The following is a 6,000-nucleotide window of genomic DNA, read 5'->3' on the forward strand; positions in this document are numbered from 1 at the left end:
ATTATTTACATTTGAAGCTATAATTATTTTATGGGAAACAAACAAACATGGAAACTGCTTTTCCCCATGGAGGGAGAATCACAATTCAGCCTCCTATTCCAGGCTCACACTTAACAAGCTTGCTTCTCACTGAAACTCACCTCCATCAAGTCATTCCTCAGAAAGATGATTTTCATTATTCTGGTCATTATTCTTTAAAGTAAACTACTGACGACAATTTCAAATCCCTGCTTTCTCCTGGGGCTTCCTACGAGAGGCAGGTAACAGATCAGTGCATTAACAAATCAGTATTAGTTGAAGAGTTACTCCTCTCACAGCCAGGCTTTTAACAGGCCTGGATTTAAATGGCATTGCTTTCAAGCACATTTCCTTCATCGGTATTTGAAATTTCAAAGAGCAATCTATGTCAAGGATCTGAATATTAAAATACAGGAGACCTTTGGAAATGCAATTATTGTTTTCTCCTATAGATAATTAGCAACTGAAAAAAAGAAGTTGCTTTGGGTGAGATCCTCTGGGAAAATATCACTGAACCCTACTGACATGCTTTGAAAGAATTAGGTGTTCAAACTACCAACAAGGCAGCCTGGGCTCTGTGGTGCTGTTCCAGGATTGGCGATGGCTCTGTACTAGATGAGCTTCCCAGTGTGACCTCATCAGCCCCCTTTCCACCCACATATCCACATGAACTGCAAAACACTCTATACAACACGGGCTCGGAGCTACAGCCCACTGTAATGAGACAGTTCCTTCTGGTGCACACAAAGGAGCATTTGAAGAATCAAACTTATAAGCTTTCACTGGGTACTCCTCTCAAAAAACTCAAGACAGTTGAAATTGCCTTTAACTAGTCCTGAAATGATAAATACTGCAGCACAAGGCATTGGTTTGAGTGAATATAAAGGAATTTTTAACAGTTTCAGCTGTTCAAAAATGAAATCAGATGCCTTTAGGGCTGTCTATTAACCAAAGTTGGTCGAGCAAGCCAGACAGTCTACTATGGATGGGATTCCCACAAAACTTGGGGGGCTCATTTTTCAAGGTTACCAGAGCTTTGGGTTTCAACCTTTCTCTAAAGCAGACCTCTTGTTAATTTGCTTCATGGCAGTGATGTGGAAATTTTCAGACACAAGGAGGCAGACAATCTCGCATAGTATTTATCCTCTAAAATTTGATACCAAATATTTTTATGGTTAGCCCACCATACTTTAGTCCTCTGTGGGACTCTTCCATGGGCTGAGTATCCCTGGGCCCTCTGGCATGTGTTAGTACCTCCATGATTGGGCAAATGGAAGAGACATCATGAGTTCTTAGTCCCGACGTTTTCCCCAGAAGGAAAAAAAAAAAGTGTTAAATAATTCTACCAGTGCATAACATGCCCCCTTTAGGAATTTCCCCCAAAATCCCCATCACCCTTTCAAAGAAGAAGGAAAATGAGCAATATTGTTGAGTACCAGGAAATACAATAACAGCTTCGGATACCTTCATTTCATTCAAATTTCATTCATAAGAATAACACTTTGAGGTAGTTTCAGTATGTCCATTTAACAAATGAGAAGTCTCAGGCTTTATATAGAGTTTAAGTCAAATGCACAAGATCACACAACAAATAACACAAAAGCCAGAATTCAGACTTCCTTCGTTCAGATGCTCCACCCCTGACCTATCTAGAACTCTAGCATATAAAAGTGTGGTCATAAACCAGGAAACAAGGACCTGTGCATCTTTATTCTAACTATGAAATTATTCTTTCAGTAGGCTTTGCAAGGGAGGTATCATTAGAGTGCAAATAACCTAAAGGAAAAATTCTTTTTCCCTGAAAGCTGAAGTGAAAAGAATGTGGGAGAGTGGGGCATTGAATCGTCAGGGAACAGCTCAGCTAAGGAAAGCTCATCCACATCAATCAGCTCTTGGAGTCAGTGCCCTAAGAGAGAACTGACACGAAATTACACAAAAAGTTATGCGGCTCAAGACACTGAAGCTCTTCTTGGGAAGAAAAATCATCTTTCATCCTCAGCTGACCCCATGAAGAAAGGGGGCAGAATAAAACCTGGGAGATGACAATCTGAGGAACTGAGGTGGGGTTTTGGTGCAGTGGGAATGAGCACGAGATGTATTTAAAAAATGGAACATCTGCATAGATTCTGCTGAAGTTGAAATGAATGTCTCTTGTTCAGCTAGTATTTCAGGGGCTCCTGTGTGCTCCTCGTGGGGGAAACGGTGCCCAGATCAATGGCCTAGCATCAGAGCAGCTAGTGGTAGAACAGACTACAGAGCAAGACACACCGGCAGACCAGACTCACAGGTAGTTTTGAACATAAGACCTCTGTTCCTGTGCTGGCTGAAGACTCATGCATTTCACAGAACTACAGCTGGGAATTGAGAACCAGAGAAAAAAGGAATGGGGGAATATGCAGCATTCAGTGATAATGTCCTGATGGTATTCAGAGGAGAGTTTTTGATATTCTCGACTAAAGCATTAGGGGAAAAAATGAAAACTTGGCCTCTACCTCACACCACACACAAAAGTTAATTTAAGATACTCTGATGTTTTTAGAGGAAAACATAGAATATTTTGTAAAAAATGAAAAATTGTCTTGGATAGGACACAAAAAGTACTGACCACAAAAGCAAAAGCCAGGCTCAAAATGATGCATATTCTCTCTGATGCCATGCCTAATTCAAGCCCTCCTCTTCTCATGAATTTTTTGGGGAGGGGAGGGAGACACGCAAACACACACAGTGATTATCTCCTTTCTCTCAATTCCTGTTGTAATTATGTCTGAATTATCTATTATCACACAATGCTATCATATTGATTGTGTAGAGTTACTTATTGGCTGTCAGCCATGGTATGCTGGTAAGAGTTTAGTAAGGGGCTCTCTAGAGTAAAAAGCCCTGATCTGTAATCTTTGCCAACTTCTGTGGTGTAAATATTCCACCGTGGCCTATCTCAAGCCATCAACACGAAGTTACTAGATGTAGTGTTGGAAAGAGACCCATACGACTGTGCGTGAGCCGGCACAGCTGGTTGCCACACATCCCTGGTTGCCTGTCTCCCCAGTGAGTCTGAAAGCAATCCCTGGTGGTCTAATTGAATTTAACATGCTTCCTCAGTTTCCTCATTTGGTATAAGTGGGTAAACATACTTAAGAGAGTAACTTCCTCAAGGATAATTCATTCTAAAGCTCTATTTGAAGTTTAAGAAATTAGAGTGGATATTTGTCCAATGTATCTCCAGCAGCCATAATCTTTTTCTAGAAATAGCCTCCGTTTTCTCTTTTGGATCCATCCGTTCCTCATTTTCAACTCATGGTCCTCAGGTTAAGTTCCCAGCCCAGCTCAGGCGTGGGTCATATGACCAAGACCAATTTGCACACCACATTCTCTCATCACAGTGATTGGTTCACAGGATTCCCATGTGATCCAATAACAAAAATAAGAAGCAGTGAGACCTTTGCTGAAAATGCTGTCACATAACTTGACATTTGTTACCGGGGACTTGAACCAAAGGAATCAGGAGCTACCAGCATTTCCACCTTGCCACCATGTGGAGCCTGTGAATAATGCAAACCCAATAGAAAGAGAAAAACTAAATGATGAAAATGTTTGAGCTTTAAAGTCAGAAATGCCAAAATTTGCAAAGCTTTAGCCTCGGACCTTTTATTTAAGTAAGCCAATAAGTCTCCTGTTTTCTTTTCTTTCTTTTTTTTTTTTTTTTTTATTTATTTGACAGACAGAGATCACAAGTAGGCTGAGAGGCAGGCAGAGAGAGAGAGGTGGAAGCAGGCTCCCCACTAAGCAGAGATCCCGACGTGGGGCTCAATCCCAGGACCCTGGGATCATGACCTGAGCCGAAGGCAGAGGCTTTAACCCACTGAGCCACCCAGGTGCCCCCTCTCCTGTTTTCTTAAACTAATCTGTGTTGGGTTTTCTCTGACATACAGCAAAAAAATTTCAGACTGATATAGAAACATATCCTGATTAATAAACCCTCTATGTTATTAATGCACTGGGAACTATTAGCAAAAACTCATAGCATGAAAATACTTTTCTATAAAGCATTATTTTGACAGTTTCTTACAAAGTTAAACATGCATTTGTCATATGTTCTGACTGTGGTAAGCAGAATAATGTCCAAATCCCCAGAACCTATGAGTAGTCACCTTTTTTGGCAAAAGGTCTTTGAAGAGCACTTAAAGCTGTGGTTAAGTTAAAGATCCTGAATTATTCATGTATACCAATATAATCATAAGGGTCATTCAAGGGGAGGCAAGGAGAGTCACAGAAGGAGATGTGACCATAGAGGCAGAAGTTGGAATGATACGTGGTCACTAGGGTATATGGGTAGCCTCTAGAAGCTGGAACAGGTAAAGAAGTGAATTCTTCCCTAGAGCCTCCCTCCCTAAAACTCTGCCAACACAGTTTAGACTTCTGACCTTCCCAACTAGAAGAGAAGAAGCTTATGTTGTGTTTTTTTTTAAGTGACTAAATTTGTAGGAATTTGTTACAGCAGCAATAGAAATCTAATAACCTAGCAATCCTACTTCCAGTTGTTTTACCCAAGAGAACTGAAAACTGATTCTTAAAAAAAAAAATATATATATATGCACATATGCAAATGTTTATGGCAGATTGACTCCTAGCTGCAAACTCTGAAAACAACATAAATGTTCTTCAACTGATAAATGAATAAACTGGGTAGCATTCAACTCAACAGAATACTAAACTACTCATCAAAAAAAATAAAAATAAACTACTGATGTGTGTGACAACTGGGTGAACCGTAAATGCGCTGTGTCAAGTAAAGAAGTGAGATTCAAAATGTTACACACTTCACAACTACATTTATAAAACATTCTGGAAAAGACAAAACCATAGGGACAGAGAATAGATCAATGACTGCCAGAGGTAGACAGTGGGGAAATGGCTGATTACCAAGGGGCAGTGCAAGGGAATATTAGGGGTGAAGGAACAGTTCTGTATCCACAACATGGTGGTAGTTTCACAACTCTGTGCCTATGTCAAAACTCATAGATCTATACATCAAAAAAAGTGAACTATCTTGCATGTAAGTTAAGAAATAAAATTGGGGGATGCCTGGGTGGCTCAGTCTGTTAAGCATCTGTCTTCACCTCAGGTCATTATCACAGGGTCCTGGATCAAGTCCTGCATTGGGCTCCCAGCTCAGTGGGAAGCCTGCTTCTCCCTCTGCCTGCCATTCCCTCTGCTTATGCTCTCTCTCTCTTTGGCAAATACATATAAATACATACATACATACATACATACATATGGGAAAAAAAACTGGTTGGAAGTTAAAAAAAAAAAAAGAAGCATCTATATATTCGAGAACAAGTTTGAGATGCTGGCATGAAATTATGTCTATAGAGTTGTTTTCCTATGCTCATCTCACTCACCTTGTCAGGCTTTCACATCAAACCCCCTTTCTTGACTTTCAACCACCAATTCTCAAATAACTAAACAATGGTATAAAAAATGTGCTAAACTAAAAATCCAGAGTGTCAAGAGGCAAGTCCCGGAAGGACCCATCATCTCTAGAAGCTCAGCCAGCAGCTGACCGGCCCTTTAAAAATACAGTGCTTAACCAAACTGTGACCCTAAAATGTTGCTTGGGTTTTTGTCCCTATTATTCCCTTATTAATTTTTAAAAGGCAAGCTGTTCCACAGTTGCACTGGATTTAAAGCCCAAAAAATAATAATTTTGTGGTTTTAAGATTTCACAACTTTGACTCCATGAGCATCACCAGAGAAAAACACTGGCACTATCTTTTAAAAAGAGAAATAGAAAAGAAGAGCAGTCTGATAAAAGTGATACAGTGAGGGGCGGGGCACAGAGGGTGGCATATTTCCAGGAGAAGTAGATAGATGCATGGAGTGTTAGTGGGTGACCTCAGGCACAAAGAGGGCAGAGTCATTCTTCTTCGTGACCCAACTTCATCTCATATTATTCTGTAACAGTACAGTGCCTCATTTTCTTCA

This window comes from Enhydra lutris, unplaced genomic scaffold, assembly GCF_002288905.1.
Source record: "Enhydra lutris kenyoni isolate GAN:26980312 unplaced genomic scaffold, ASM228890v2 scaffoldscaffold33, whole genome shotgun sequence".
In the NCBI taxonomy this organism is placed as follows: Eukaryota; Metazoa; Chordata; class Mammalia; order Carnivora; family Mustelidae; genus Enhydra; species Enhydra lutris.